This window comes from Calidris pugnax, unplaced genomic scaffold (genome assembly GCF_001431845.1).
Source record: "Calidris pugnax isolate Ruff unplaced genomic scaffold, ASM143184v1 scaffold103, whole genome shotgun sequence".
NCBI classification, from domain to species: domain Eukaryota; kingdom Metazoa; phylum Chordata; class Aves; order Charadriiformes; family Scolopacidae; genus Calidris; species Calidris pugnax.
Window position 1 is genome coordinate 1,656,945 of NW_015090990.1, and position 17,534 is coordinate 1,674,478.

Consider the following 17,534-nt stretch of genomic DNA (forward strand, 5'->3'; position numbering starts at 1 on the left):
CCCTGAACAGACGACAAGATTTGTTGTAATACCGGCTACCACAGGAAGAATTCAGAGTTTTTAATGCAAGATCACAGAAGAAATCTCTCTAATTTCTTAAGCAGCCACTGAGACCAAGTAAGAAGAGACTATTCCCTCCTCCCTCTTCCTGGCTGCAGTGGACCATCCATCCTTCTGACTTAAGAGCTGAAAGATCTACCCTACTCTGACAGAACAGATGAATTCCCTGGAAGTTCATTCAAGGAACTACAGCAATAGAGTATGACCTTTTTTTTTTTTTTCCCCACCTCTTTCTTAAGCAGAATTTGTTTTCTCATGGTTTAGCTCCTTACCATTGTCAAATGACCCCTGATGCCAGCACGGAGCCACCTTGTGGGAGCACATGGCTGAGAAGAGAGGGGAGGTGAGCCAGCTCTTTCAGCACCAGCCAGTCAGGCTTTTTTGCTTGAGTCTTCTGCCAATTTTCTAGCTAATGACAAATTAATTATAATTTTCCAAAGGATTTCTGAGCATCTTCAGTTAGGCATCTAAAAGTTTCTGGCACTGTGTCTCTTTCTTACTCATTTCACAAAACCAGCCTTTTTAAGCAACGTTCATTTCACCAGTGGAACTAGAAAGCTTCACATACTTCTGGCATATTTTTCAGAAAGAAATTTGGACTTGAAAGCCATCTAAAGGTCCCTGCTGTATACTGCCTTTAACCTACATATCAGATGACTCATCTACTATTGTCTATTTCAAGCTCCATAATACTCAAGAAGATATCAGGCTTTTAAAGAAGATCCAGAGGTCCCACTCTGCAATCAGAAATCAGTTGAGAGAGCACATTAGAACTAAAATAAAGCTGAAAATATGATTCAAGTGTATCCAGAGATACAAGTCCAAGTCTGTGGACAGCCTCAGTCAGTCCCTGAAATAGTTTCCAAGTGTTGTGAGAAAAAAACCTCCTAATTCTTTGTAAAGTATTAAAGCCTGCAAAAGCGTGAGAAGTCTATCTGGCCTCAGCTGCCCACAGTCTCAAGAGACAACCCCAACTTTTACTACTAACATGGTCTCCAACTTCTTGATGCCACCACAGTAAGAGACAGAAAAATCTGTTTCAAAAAAATTGAAGAAGAACTTCTGTGTCTCCATAACAGAAAGGGAAAACCATGAAGATACAAAATAAAGGGATTTGTACTAATCTTTTGAGAGGAAAAAAGGGGCTGAATTCTCATTTATTTGCAGAATGAGAGTAGCCAAGATCACTCAAAATAAGGACAGAATCTTTCGGCCTTGCTCTCACACAAAATGCCAGGGTATCTGGCTTACATAGTGACGTGGGTTTACCTTTATAGCTTTAAATATCACAACTTTTTTTGTCCATGTCTGATTCTTTGCATCTTTTGCATATCTAAGAGTCAAAAAAGCAACATGGAACATATATTCAATTGTTTTCTAAGCTACAGTTTTTGTATGAGCAATAGTCTTCAGGGATCTTCCAAAGCATTTCACTGAAGTGCTTATAAAACATTTTTTTTTTTAATTCTCTATTTGATCCAACTGCCTTAAAATGAGAGCTGGCGTAATTTTCATGAAAGGTTTGATTTAATTAGCTGTCTTGATACATTAAACTAAAAATGTGTTTTATGACTTTGGATTAAGTACTTCTGTAATACTTCCTTGTAAGCATTTCTAAAAAACACAAAAATCCCATGGAACATTTTAAATCTTCTGCCACGCTTCAAGAAAACAAATGCAAGTTATGTCTCCAAACAAAAATACTCCAGATGTTCTTCCTCAACCTCACTGAAATAACCAAATTTGGGAGCTTGAAGTATTTGAGCTACAAGGCTCATATAGGGCAGGAAGCTGAAGAAGAAATACCTTAGGAAACATCTTCTGCAAGCTCCATCAACTACCAGAATTCATTCTTTAGTATTAATTTGTGGCATCTCTCATTAGAAGAGCATAAGCTAATGAGTAAGCATCCATTTCTTTTCCTTCCCACTTCCTTCTTTTTTCTTCAAAGAAAAAAAAAACACCTAGAAAAATTAAACTTCTTTGAATAACTTAAGGACTTCTCACTTTATCATGTTTTTTAACCATAATTCTTTGTGTAGAAATATAAAGTATAATTAATTGCCAACTAAACATCTTAACATCTTTTTGTTAGCATTTAGCATCACTTCAAAAATAAGCTAACAACACTAAAATTTCAATTAAAAAGGTGACCCAGATCAAACCTTATGAAGACTTCACCTTTGTGACTTGAAAAAACACACTTGTTTTTAACTGCTCGTTTTCTCAATGGACTACAACAACAGGGTGGTGGTCAGGAGAGAGTAAAAACAAGCTGCCAAGAATCAACGTTTTTTTAAACAAAAAAGCATACGTTCAGTAGAAATGGAAAAAACATACCCTAGTCCATGGTTGCAAAGTAGCATTAGCAAAACGCGCACACACAGAGAGCAGGTGACAATCCAGGACAGAAAGGAAGTGAAACAGAGAAATCTGGAACTCAGAGAAAGAATGAGAAGAAGCAAAGGCAGCAAAACACAACGGCAGATGCAAAGGTAGAATAAGATTATGTCAAGGTCTTGCAGAGAAACACAAGCAGCTTGAATTTGAATGTAATTAAAGAAGGGATGACAGAGAGTGAATTTCAAAAAGCTGATGATGTGATAAGAGTAGCAAACAAAGAAGAATATCCTAGCAACAGCATTTTGGATATAAGGGCGGAGAGATGCTGATTCATATTCATGATCCGTTTCCCATCAGCCACCTTCCACAGAGCCTGGAAGTCTTGCAGGATCTGACAAAGCCACTGAAGGAAGAAAACATCCAGGTGATTCTCCAAAATTGTTTTCAGGTTTCTCACGGCAAATGAAACAAAGCCTAAGGGCAAATAAGTCATGTGGATGATAATCTAGCTGTTCTGTGCTAATTGTCCATATGCATTCACTTTTCCTATAGCAAATGCAACAGGGTTAAGCTGCCTCTTGGTTACTGAGAGACAAAAGTACACAAACACCAGCGTACATATTACACCGTCTCTCCTGACTTGGTCACATTCAAAAACTTGTAGGCTAGAAAAAAACCAAACTTGACCTTCTGACAGTAGAGAAAGAAAGGAAGCAGATACTGTATGGGCTGAATATTTATTAAGTGAGCTAGAAAGGGCGTTTTAGTTCTGCAGAATATGGAGATACGTAGTGTGCATAAATTAAATGGCTTCTACAGCATCCAACTTCATAACAGAAGTAGAATTTATAAATAGTAAAATTAGCTATGGCTACAATGAGAGCCATAAACTAATCACATGAGAACAGTAAAGGTAGTATATAAGCACTTAAGAACATAAGCCAGCTTTCATGTTGCCTCCTATGTTAGAAAACAAGAAAAAAAAATACAGTAAAGCAAGCAATCCATTTTAGCCTGATTTTGTAAAGAATTCAGACTTACACAGTAACGCTTTACCTACACAGAAAGGTGCTTTGCATCTTTGGAGACCAAACCTGTTCCAATAGTGGGGCAGGAATCTCAAGGATATCAATTCCCTACAAATTTCTTACTAAAATAAATCAGTCCAAGGAAAACATAGTTCCTTGCACCAAAGCAAAATGACACAATGTGAATTTGAAAGAAGAAAGATGCACTATAATTACTTCCAATTACAGGTAAAGATGAAATTGGAGATTATACTGTATTAGGCATAAGCACGTTAAACCAAAATGACAAGAAATAAGATTTGCTTAGCATTGCTGTGCAGAGACATATTTGTCTATAAACAAATAGGTGATACAAACAGCCAGGTAATTATTAAGAGTGTGTGTTCGCAGGTAAGTTTTCAGATGGAGCATGGATAATCACAACATAAAGTAAGATTATAAAAATTTGTTTCATGACAAGAAGAATGAGCCAGACAAAAGAGTTTTACCACCAAAACACTGCTTTTCAATGATCAAATGCTTGGTCTCACACAACTAACCTCTTATAAATCCCAGTAAGCAAGGCTAACAAAACCCCAAAAGATCACCTAGTCAAATACACCTACTTAACCTTTAACCAAAATAATGTGCAGCACTGCTCTTCATTGCTTCTTTTTTTTTTTAATTTAAAATCAAATAAAAATAGCATCTGGGAAGAAGAGAGCAAATGGTAGTACCTAAATCTGAACTTCTATAGAAGAATTTTTCATACCTCAAAGCAATTGCTGGCACAAATGATAGGAACTTACATGGTGTGGCAAGCATAGAAGAAAATTCTGATACTTAAAAGAAGGTAACTCTAGAGAAATGAGAGTAAAGAAGGGGATTTTTTATGGACATACACACAAATTAACACTGGTCAAAACGCCCACACTTTTCAAGGAACGTGAAAGCAGCAGCAGTAACACAAAATCATGAAGAACAGAAAAGAGAGAAGGAAAGAGCAACAACAAGAATACTTGCAGGTAACAGAAAGGTTTGTTAGTAATTGAAGCCTAACAATAACACATTAGATATAAGTTCAGTTTCAGAAAAACTCAGATGTTTAGCATATACATAATGATATTACATGTATCATTAGCATATGATAATACATATGAAAAGGTGTTCACAAGTAAGGTAGAAAAGGGAGAGAAAAATTAATACAAATCCAAAGTTGATGACACATTGATAAATTATGCTAACACTTGGAAAACAAACCAAAACAAAACAGGACTCAGTGGGTCAAATTCGGAACATTGGAAATTAAGTTCTTAAGGTCTGAAATTTGGGAAGGAGGGATCTTGCCTATCAACAGCATGCCAGTACAGTAAGGACGTGAGCCACAGATCAGTAATACTCTCCTCCTTAGTTCTTCCTCCGCCATGTGCCCCTTTCTATTCTAAAGCACTTTCTTTCCCCTCAAATTTATCCCAATAGTGACATTACTTGACCAGGACAGGATACACTGAGAGGGTCCACCTAGTTCTGCTGTGCCAGGAAAGAGTGGCAAAACAGCAGAACCCATCAGGCTCTACCAGATGACGCCCCAGAGCAAGGACAAGACACAATCTAGAGCAGCATCCCTTACAACCAGGGCAGTAAATCAGAACTGACTCCCTGCCCTGGACTCACACAGTATCAGACAGAAAATGTATTCCCCTCTATTTTTCCCCTTACTGCTTGCTTTTCCATAGTCTCCGTCATTCAGCAGTTCTGTCCTGAACAGCCAAACTAAACCCTTCCACCAGGAGAACGGCAATTTGACAGAGTAAGGAACATAAACACAGCAAATAGTCCTTTGCAGAAAAGAGCATTTCTCATTCAGTTTCTGCAAAAGTACTCCGGTTTATTTTTCAAAATATTTTAAGTCTTGTTCTGATTGTATGAAGCTTAGTCAGTATACTTCTAAACTTTGCCCTGAATTTCTCACTCTCTTGTAATTAAACTAGTTTATCCAGAAACCCAAGCTACTTTAACCTATTTTACAAAGACCAAACAACTTAAGCACATAGTACCATGAGCCAGCTACCTCTATCAGCACAAAAGGCTTCATAAAACAATAGCACCTAACTCAAAGTTAACAGACTATTTTTTAAAATAAAAATGCATTCAGGGAAAAAAAAAGCCCTCAGATATGTATTTTACTGAATTCAGATGGTGAAATAGCAAGTGGTGATAAAAAACAGGAAGAAAGAGCCAGCATCCATTTTTTGTTCTGGTTTTGAAAAAAAATCAAGAGGATGTATCCAAACCACAGCATAGTGTTACTGGAATAGAAACTTCACCATCCACAACAACAGAGACACAACGCACTATTCGTAATATACTTCAGCTCAAATAGTTTAAATTAAAGATCCAGGGACTTGCGAGAGTCTAAGACTCTTCACAAAATTAGTGGTTCAGTTTTCTGGACCATCCTTGCAATTTTTGTAAATATCTGGAAAACAAGAAGATTCTAGTGGATTGTAAATATTGTATAAATAATTGAGAAGGGTAAAGGAAAGGGCCGAAGAGCTGCTGATTATCTAACTCCACATAAATTCAAAGTAAAATAATATAATAATTAGCTTGGTTTCTACCATGAAATTAAAAAGCAAAAACACGGTAAATGCCTTGATTTCAAAGATTATTATTACTGCCAAGCAATATATGGCTTCTTGAAACGATTACAGATTACTTAACAGAACTAACTACAGTAATTACCCTACTTAGGTTTTTCCAACATATTTGGCTAAATATCACATGACATTTTAATTATTTGTTTTAAAGTCTCAATTAACTAACAGGAAACTGAGCTGATGGACTAAAATAAATTATTTTGAGATTCATATTGCTATTTAGCAGAAAACATCAATGAACTACTGCAAGCCCCTACAGACCAGCAATGATCAGGTAGGCACAAAGAGATATACAAATAATGGCTTAAGCAAATTACCTGAATCATGTTTAAAAACAGTCACAGTTGAACAAAATGTATTTAAATACAACTAAATACTTGTAATAAGTTATTGTGATTTTTTGCCCATTTAATATTAATTTAATATTATTTTTTATTGTGTTTAATAATTGGTTTTTTAAGAGATGAGCTGCATTTATGGTGCTAAAACTGACCAGACTGCTTTTTGAACTTTTATCCTCCCTGCAACTGGGAGGGCACCACCCATAATTAGAAGCTGTATTTTATGTAAATCTAAATAGTGTGGTTTATTATGTTTATTGAATAATGTTTTTGCATTTAATGCATTTTGACATAAAGACAATCATTTAAGAAACTGGAAAAAAGTTGCAGCTGGAAGACTGGACAGTCTTAGCAAGAGACAATTGAGAAGACTTATTAAATCACAATGTATAATTACCTAACAGAAGTGCAATACAAAATTAGAGAGAGACAATGCAATCCTTGTGTGTATAAAAATGCAGTATATGCAGAAGCCATCTTGCTTCTGTACACAACCTACAGATACACTGTTTAGTGCAGAATATCAGAAAGACTGCAGTCAGCAAGTGTGGGATGGCTGAAGCATCAGTACCTTTATTGCTGCTAGAGATGTATCAGGTATCTCTACAACGTGCAGACTTGAAATTTCTTAAACTGAAGACTTAAAATGTTCCTGGCAAGCCAAAAAAGTTAATTTATGCCTAATTTAGCACACAAGACCACACAGACTTACCTCATCTGTACAACTACAGATATGATTTGGCATTTGTTTATTTTCTGAAAAGAATGGTTACTAGCTGTGCTCCTTCCAGAGCTCAATTTAAAAAAAAACAAACCAGACTTGCATAAAATACAACTTCTAATTATGGATGGTGCCCTCCCAGTTACAGGGAGAATAAAACCTCAAAAAGTGGTGCTGTCAGTGCTAACACCATAAATGCAGCTCATCTCTCAAAGTACTTTGAGACATAGACTTCAAAATGAACTGAAGGATCCACCATGCCCAGGGACAAACATAAAACTTAATCCTACTCAAATTAAATCTTTCTTTTCTACTGTTCTATAAACTGTAATTTGACATATTCATATAACACTTAACAGCTTGATGAACAATGATCTTGACTTGAAAGAGTTAAACTGTACTGGAAGGTTTGAGAATGTAAGGACAAGGTTTTTAATGATTTTTCTCATAAAAATGCAAAGTAGGAGATAATTTAGTTCAAGATGAGTTTATAGCAAAATTATGCTGTTGAGATAAATATCTTAACACTTACAGCAATATTCACAAAGAGTAACTGTAGTCTAGGAAAGCTAATTCACTACACTTCCTTTACAGTTGATAGGCAGAGATAAGCATATTTAGAGAGTTTCAAGGCACTTAAATGTAAGTTTCCTGCTTTGAATGAACCTCTTCTTTCCAAATGCCATCAAGAGCCTCTACTGGCTAACCCTTCATAAACCCACTCCACTTCAAGTACACAAAGGAGATAAGACTGTAATTGGCCTCGAGCAGAAAAGCATCTACTTTCCTCAACAAGACCTCTTTCTTCACCTAATTCAAGTTTTAGAGAACTTCTCCATTTCCTGTATCTGCTGTTGCCTCAGCAGCAGCCAAAGCACCCCCTCTGACAGCTCATTTCTCGACCTAACTGAACAATGACTTTGCTGATACATCAAGCAAATCTGCCTTCAAAGTTGTGATACTTTCTTAAGACCTGTTCCTGATTTCAAGGAAAAAAAAAAAACCTATTACGAAACAAACATATGCCTTTTAAATTGAGGAAGGGTCACAACAGCTGAAACTTGAGGGCAGATGCCACAGTGACACCTTGCAAAATATTTTAGTGTTGCCAATTTTGCAACAGAACGTACTGATGAGAAATCGACTGCTCATACTCCTCTTATCCAAGACCAGATTTTCTCACGAAAGTATGTTAAAAAGTAATAGACACAGTTCACTGGGCTACAAATAACTGCATCGCTGCCTCCAAATCACTCTGGTGTCTTGGAAATCTATCACCACCATCATGGTGGAAAGTCTTAGAGCATCACAACATTAAGAACAAAAAATTCCTTACCATTAGCTAAGCTATATGTTACAGAAATGGCTTAATACTATTCACCTCATAAAAACATTTAAGGCTTACTAAGTACATTCAGATAACATTACACTGCCCACAAATACACTGAGTAAAATACTCCTGGGATGTTTTTAACTTGTTCGTGTCTGTGTGTGTGCTATAATCTATGAACATTATTCTTTAAGCAAAAACGTGAGACAAAAAGCAGGCTTCCAGCAGAAACTGAGTATTGTAAACAAACAGAGTATTTTGATTAACGTATGAGAGCAACTGCACAGAAATCATCAGTCAGATTTTGCTTTTGAGAGCATTCAGAAGAAAGCACATCCTTAAAATGCAGTAACCAGTTCTGTCCTTTTCAGCTCATCTTCTAGTTCTGTGACCAGAATGGGTTGAAAGACATTTATTTCAGGAAATAAACCAGAGAAATAAACCCATTCTCCATTTCTACAGATAGTTTTAGTATCTATCTTCAGGGGCTAGAACTGAGAAACTGTGTGTTTCTTCATTACAACCATCACATTTGACAGCAGCTTCCATTCGGAGCAAAACTCACTGATTTCCCAGTTCTAGCTGTTTCAGTCATGACTGCAAATCACACTACTATAATTACAAATCAAGTATCAAAAAACCTGAATGCAACAATACATATGAACCTTTCTGATTAACATGACCTACCTGGTAACTTGCTGTGACACCAGCAAGGACAGAATCTAATTCTCTAAGGACATTTTAATGTCTTCATTGTGAAGACATCTCAGTCTCATCTGTACATCTTCCAAATTTCACAACAAATCAAGGAAGAATCCTCGATGAACGGTCTTTGTTACATACTATCTTACTCATCCCTCAAAGCACAGTTCTTCCTATACGCTACATAAGGCAGCGATACAATGAGGAAATCCAGAGTACGGTAATAAAACTATGATTTTTCTTAACTTCTGCTACTAAGCTTTTCTACCACATTAACAGACCATCTCCTAGAGCTTCTACCAAAATGCCTTTCCTGGTTCACACTCCAGCCTTCCTAGTTCAACACCCCATTTGCTTTCTTCCCATCATAACTCAAATTAATTCTGTACATTTTCAAACATTTCTTCCATTATTCCTATCACCAATAATAAGAACATAAGATGCAAAAGAATTTCATAGTACACTAATGCAGAATATTTAAGTAGGATAAAACATTCATGAGCCATACAGATTTCCAACACAGCACAGAAAAAACCCTCCTGAATCAATCTCCAAGATTAAAACATTTAACAACTACAAAACCAAAGCACAATAAATTTGAAAATGGAGCCACAGGTGTGGATAGACTCAGACCTCTCACGCTTGGAACTGCACAAACAGAGGGACCAATAATACCACACAAGTGTGTACTTAATATACGTTAATGTAAACCACAGGAACCTTGCACGCATGCATAGGTAGCACATACGATACAAAATCCAAGTTTTGTATACGACTGTGCATCATTTTTGTAGACTGCAGGTCTCACTGAGCAGGTCTAAATGGATGAACCTCTAAGTTTTTATCCATTCCATTTTATCCATATCCATTCAGTAGGCAATGTTTTTAAACTGGATGACCCACATAGACCAACACATTACAATATTGCTAAGCTACCAAGTACACAAGCTCTGTTTCACTTTGTGCTTTGGTAATAATATTTAGCTTTCTGTGAACCAGAAAAAAAAAAAAAAAAATCCATCTCAATGCCTCATCATAACATTCAAACCAAAATGTAACAATAAAAACCCTATCTTTGCAGCACACCCCTTAGCAGCAGGTACCAAATCATTACAATGATACCTATGATGCTACACAATTATACGTTTTCCTCAACTGATAAAAATGTAAGAACCCTAATAAGTACCATTAATAATGTAAATTAACTACAGACTCAAAAGTTGGGAGTATATACCAGCAGAAGGATTACTAGGTCCATGCCCACATAGCATCATCTATAATATTACGGTTCCACTGCTGAGGTTACATTTCTGCCAAGGGGGCACTCCAGGTTGTCTAGAGATACTGCTGCTTTCCAGCTGAACCTCAATGACAAGCAGGAGTTCTAGAGCAAACAGATGATCCAGCTGAAAAAGATTTATTTTACATTTTAATTAACCATCAGCCCATCTAACTAATCTCATGCTTCCACAGCACTGATATCACCACAAAGAAAGGAGCAAGAATTCATGCTGGAACCACTCTTCTTGGCTACTTGCACAGATTCGGATCTTTTCAAAAGATTTTTTAAAAGATGGCACGTGTAATTCCAGGGAACTACAAGCAGTTAAGTGTGACCTATAACAAATAAACTAGAAATAATGGATATATGGATAATTATGATAGAGCAGGGAAAAGTGGACACGGCCATTCCATCACATTCTAAATTATCCAAGAAACAGGAACAAGGAGGTGAAAAGTTTTCCAACATTACTATGCCTATCAATGCTATGTTATTGGGGAGAGCAAGCAAAGGGCTGCCTACAGCAGAGGAGGTGGTCTTTATCAGACGAGGGGACCAGATGACAGCCAGCATGGATGAATGGAAGTGATGCAAGCTGGGGGGCAGAGGGACAGAAGCAGCTCTAAGTTTGCACGTAACAAACCAACGGGTTTTGCGCTGAATACTGGCAGCACTCAGAAATTAAAGCCAATGCGAGGAATTATTATGAAAAATATCAGTACAAAACTAGATCATTCTCTGCCCATCTTGAATATCATTAGCAGTCCCAGGGCCTTCAGCTCCAGAGGAGGACGTAGCAGAGAACAGTAGCTTCAGAGAAGAGCAAAAGGTATGATAGAAAGCACAGAACGGGTTCTAATGGGGAAAACAAATGGGGAAGTTAGGGCTCTCCGGTTTCAGAAATATTCAAATGGAGGGAGAAAGCCATAAAGTGTTACAAAATCATATGAGGAACAGAGATGGATTGTTATATTGGACAGAGATGGATTGCTCACTCTCTTCCAAAAGAAACGTGGCACCAGAAGAAACCAGTACAACAGCTAAGTTGTACTTAAAAAAAAAAAAAAGGTAGATTTAACATAACAAATAGAATACCTGTAGAATTTCTTATCAAAGGATATTTTGATGCCAGACTTTAAGCTGCAAGCAAAAAACAGGACTGGCCAAGTCTGAGGATAAGAATCGAAAGGTTGCTAGCTACACAAAAACCACATCAGATTTAGAATAAACCTTTACTGAAACCAGTTAGTGGTTTAAAGAATATTCAAGCTAAGTATTATATATGCTTACCCTGTTGTCACTCTTTCTTAAGCACTCATTCAGGCTCACCATTGGAAGAAGAATACGGAATTATCTTTTGTCTGATTTCATTACAGATCAAGATTTACCTAAAACTTGTCAGCCACTTCACCAGTGAAGTTTAAATTTTCATTTGAGTCTCTTATTTAGTATTCATGACAGTGCCAATATCACAGACATGGAGCCTTAATAGATACTCTCTAGAGGAACTTACTGCAGCAGCTTAAAAAGTCACTCATTACACTGAAGTTACTGCACTTACTGTTACCAGCAGTGCAAGGAACACTTTTCTAACTACTACTTTATAGCCATTCAGTTATCATCAAGTTATTATGGAAACAACAAAAGAACGCTTGAAGGTTTGATGGTTTGCCTCTCCAATTGATTTTTATTATAAAAAAAAAAATAAAATCTCATGCTAGAGTTACAATAATTGCGGCACTGCTAAAAATAAACATGAGTGACAAAACAACAATTAAATACAGGTTGATCTTTACCAATCAGTTTTCAGCAATTGGATTAAAAAAAAAATATTTAGGGTGACAATTCTCACGTTCTTCAATAGAATGTCTTATTTTCTTTAGATTTTCTTCAGAAATTAAACCACTGCTTGTGTCAATATTTTAATTCTATTTTCTTTTTTTAATTCAAACAGCTTGATCCAGATGTTTTTTAATTTTCAAACCTGTGTTCAAAGGTGAGACTATAGTTCCCATTGTTATTGTTTTGGTAAGACAGCATTTAAACTCTTGACATTTACAGAACTCATTTAAACTATTTTAGAATAATTTTGAGAATAGGTAAGAGGTAATCAACACTGACTACTGGAATACTTCTTACTGCAAGAAACTAAAGGCCTTCTTTAACAATCATTATTGGTGTCTGCTTTTTTTTTTGTGGAAGCAGCAACACTGAAAGAATCGCACAATTTGTCCCATCTGTGATCTAGCCTCAAAAATTATGGATAAAATAATTTACATAAGTCAGATGAAATGGAGTAAAGCCAGGGAACATGTTGAACACATCTGTTTCATAGCTCGTTCTGCTATTCTTTCAATAAAGCATGCCCACAGGATAAAAATTTATTCTATGTCATCGGACTGTATGACATCTCAAAATGACAAAAGCCTTGTTCAGGTACAGTTACACTGAGAGAAGTTTATCTTAGCAATACAACTTACTTCAAAGACAGCACATGTATAAAAGAGACCAGTAAAGACACATTTTTGCCAATAGAAGCTGTACCTAACCCTAGGAGAACCTGTTCTCAACCAAGTTTCCTGTTGTAGAGCAGGCTCACATTCAAAAGCCGCAGGGATTGTATGTGGTGGGAAATAGGTGTGGAAGAGCAGAAACTGCACACTTTCCTGCAGAATAACCTACAGAACGGTGATCCTGTTGAATGTAGAGATGCTTAATATTAGAAAGCTAAGCTCAAATAAAGACTGAATTAAATACAGTATAAGGTTCTATTCTTCAGAAAGATAACTCAAATTCACATATATGAAGTGTTACCTGACTTAAATAATAATACAAGCTCCTGTGTTAACAAATGCAGGACCTGAGAACCTAATGTTGTTTGGAAAAAAACCCCAAAACCAAAACAAAAACCAACCATACGTGCGTGTGCACACACCCTAGGATGACATTTTAATAAGGCTGTCATGTTCCCTCTGCTGCAACTTTTAGAGCAAGTAAGGTAATTATTCTGTTACTGGAAGAATTTAGGGAACTCTGAAAAAGATATAGACAAATCAGAGTCCGGTGAGAGTTAGCAACAACAGCAGAAATCCTGAGAAAACATGACCTGTGAAGAAAAGGCCTGTTTCCCCAGTTTAGCAAAGAGAAGTCTGAAATAAAAGGAAATAGAGCAACAGTCTTCACATACGCCAAAGGCTGGTGCAAAGAGTACAGAAATCATTATCCAGCATGAGTAATAATAGTTGGACAAGAACTAACTGGCTGAACTAGCACCAAGACAGAGACTTTAGTTAAATATTAAGAAAAGCCTCCTAACTACGATGATAGTTATGTACTAGCTATAAATAGACCAGCGAAGAGGTGTGGTATTCCCCTCTTTTGAGGTTTTTAAGAACAGATCAGACAAATGTCTGTCACATAATTTTAGTGTATTTGCTTCTACCTGTGGGATTGATCTCATGAAATCCCTTTCCTTCTTACCCACCTATAATTTCTAAATTTGTCAAAATGAGAACCATTTATCAGTGTCATCGTACCTGAGCTTCCGAAGTACAGTCTTTGCAGCATCAACACCTGAAATATTTGCATTTTATCACATTGCTGCTGTCAAACTATTAGAGTAGGTAGCACAAAACACCTGAGGCACAAAAAAAGTGGCATCTTTTACAACGGCAGATAATCCACTGAAGTGGACAAATGACTAAATGGAAATAAAGAAAGAGAAGCAAGTGAGGAAAAAAATAGCAAAGGACTCAAAGAAAAAATGGCTGAAAACAAAGCTAGAGCAAAGAAAAACCTTTGTCCTAAAGAAAATTATTTTCCTCTTGTGAAAAACTAAGTTGCAGTTTGCCGGTATAATTTCAGAAACATGCAACAATTTGAGATATAGAAGTAAACATAAATAAAAGACTTTGCAAATGGACAGGAAAGGGTCACGTCTCTACAGGCCTCCCTACATTGCCAATTCCCAACTCTCAGTTTTTAAAGCACACTGCAGATACCCCTGCTTTGGCCTTGCTCAAGTAAGTCCAACTTTAAATGACCTCATTAAGCTGGGCTATAAACTATGCCATATGTGCATTTGTGGGTCAAGTGTCTCTAGAGCAGTGGTTCCCACAGATGGAAATCAGTGCAATATCCTAACGCTGAGCTCCATTTGTCCTTCACTCACTGTCACCAAACCTTCCGCAGCTTCTCAAAAAATACACTTAAGGTGAATACATTAAGAAACATCTCAGAAAAAAACCTGCAAACAAGCATGTTTAGTCTATGAAATTAGGTTAACAGAGCCATAAGCTGCATCTGTCGCTATCACTGTTATTACTATATCAAAATCTCATGCTAAGATCCAGAAGTGAGAATCACGACTAAGGCACTGCATTCTGAACATGTTCCCACTGCTCAATTATATGTTTGCAATGTTATTTTGCAAGCTATGTGCAATTATAGCATGCATGATCTATGTTGACCTATTCCTTAGTACTAGAAAATACCAGGAAAATAGCAAATGCAGTTTATTCTTTAATTTTTTTTTCTTCTCTCCCACAGAAAAATGAGCGTGCTTAATAGAATTCACTGATTTTTTTAATATTTTTTCATTTAATACTGTGTCAGTTCCACTTCAGAATTTTAAAAGCTTAAATTTAGAAATCAAGCTTTCAGGACAGCAAACTTAATTGTTTGCTAATTAGATAAACCTAGGTAGAGTCACTAGTCAATATATATATCTACATTAGCTTGTCATACATCTGAAAATAAGCTCTGCAAAAGTAACAAGATGTACTGAATTACATTGATCAGTGACATTTTCATTATTAATTTATTTTTCTGCAAATAGTAATCTAAACAGAGCATAACATTAACAACAAAGATCTAAAAATAAATTATTAGAAAACACATTCAAATGTGCACCTCTTGGTAGATCAGAACACCTTTGGCTGTGTGTTTGGTGGCAGACAGGAAATCAATCAAGGAAATCACTCTATTATTATTCTCAGGTTGCCTTTTAGAAGCAAATATTTTCAGTTCAGAGAGTGCTCAGCTAGAGACCTACTGAACAATCTGTCACAAAAATAAATTACATGTTATTCATTACTTTGGACTTATTTTGTTGATGTAAAAAGCCAGCCTGCAGTAAAGATAATATAGATGAAAGACAAAAAATGGAACTTAAGATTGCTAATATTCAAAGCTTTTTTCAAGAAGTTCTCCATAAATACTTAATAACAATGACACGGTTTTAAAAAACAGTAATTCCAATTTGTATCTAAATATTAACATTACATTTTAGAAAATTTTAAGAAAAAAAAGTAAAAGCTATGAACACGAATGCGTGGCCAACTTTCTTGCTTTCTCCAGAATAAATCTGTATTTTTATAATAAAACAGTAAGTCTTCTGCATTTAGCCTCAATCAGCTTTAGATTCCACAAGCCTGTGCATTGACTAGTTCTCCTAAGAGCCACAGCAAAGAACCACTGGCAGGTCTGTGACCAATTTGAAAGGCTATTTATTTTTACCAAAAATTATCCAGAGTTTTATCAATGTAACCAACCAAGAAAACTCCACAAGAGCTTCCCTACCGTGATATTAAACAGTAAGATAGTACTCTTATTACATTGTGTTAATGAAGTCTACCTGTCGCAGATATCTGCTTACTCACATATACTATAAATGCTCTTGAGATTACCAAATGCCACAGCTATCTTAGAAAAAGTTTCCCCTGACAGTTTAGAAATCTCAGCAAGCCAAGACAAGCAATTCAGAACCATCTGTTTTCCTCACCGTAGTCTTCCATTAGTGTCAGGTAAACCACTGACACAGTTCGTCAAGACAAACTGTACACAGATTTTTCTCCAGCAGTGAGTCAATTTGACAAGTGTTACCTTGCTATTCTGCTTTAACAAAATACAATAAAACCTCAGGAAAAAAAAAATCAAATTAATTACATGCAGCCTCATTATCTGAATCAATATTCAGGTTCAACACATTTCAGTGTCAATCGTGACGGAACACACAGTGTAAAGAAAACAGGAATTATAGCGAGTTCTCATTTTTTAATATATTTCTGAGAAAGGCAGTTATTTTAAAAGCCACTGTAAGCAAAGGCATACACGAAAGTAGAATTTCCTTATAGAGTATTTCTGTTATTTTCAAATGACAGTGAAGGGTTTAGTCATAAGGTAGGAAAAAAAAACCACCTAAACAAGCAAGACAATTCTTCTAAGGTTTTTCAGCGTAGCCTAAGTACTAACTCATCGCTGTCCATTCCCTATGAACTATCCATAAGAGAATTTCACAGGAAAGAGCAGCTTCTAGGCTATTCTGCTAATAAGTGCTATGCCACGAGAGAATCCAAGATGCTGTGCAAGACAAGCATGCAGACATCCATTCTGCAAATACGACGTCTTTGCCATATACATAGCAACACACTTCTGAAGGCCTCTTACAATCTGCAACGTGCTGCATTGTTTAAAAGAAATATAGCTGAGAAACATCTTCTGCACGGAGCAGAAATCCCCCTCGTTTCAAGACATGCTTCTATTATCTTTTACCACCCGTTTTAGAGGACACTTCACGACACAATACAGCTTAGAAGTGCTCAGCTTATTTAATGCTATGATCTTCAGTAATTCCACAGCCAAAAACTAAAACCAGATTTACGGAGCAAGAAAGGAAGCCAGGAAAAACAATAAAAAAAAAAAAAAAATCCAAAATACAACCTAAACCAAACCTCGTGGGTGCTGCAATACACCTCAGAAGGAATAAGGGAGGGGGGGGAAACCTTAACATTCACTTTTTCCCTCCGACAAAAAATATCTGGCAAAATCTGACCTACATACCCAATTCAGTGCTACCACTGCAGAGCGTTTTCGAGACAAGAGGACGACAGCACATCGGTAGGCAATCGCGGGGAGCTTTACAGTGACATATAAATATTTGCAGAGCTCGGAAAATCCTGATGATTCTGCGGTTGTAACGTCAATAACTAACACGTATGCCCACCATCCACCCACCCCCCCTGCCCAGCACCTCAAATAACCAACACCGCAAGAAGGACGCTGCCCCCGCGGCCCCCAGCCCGGCCACC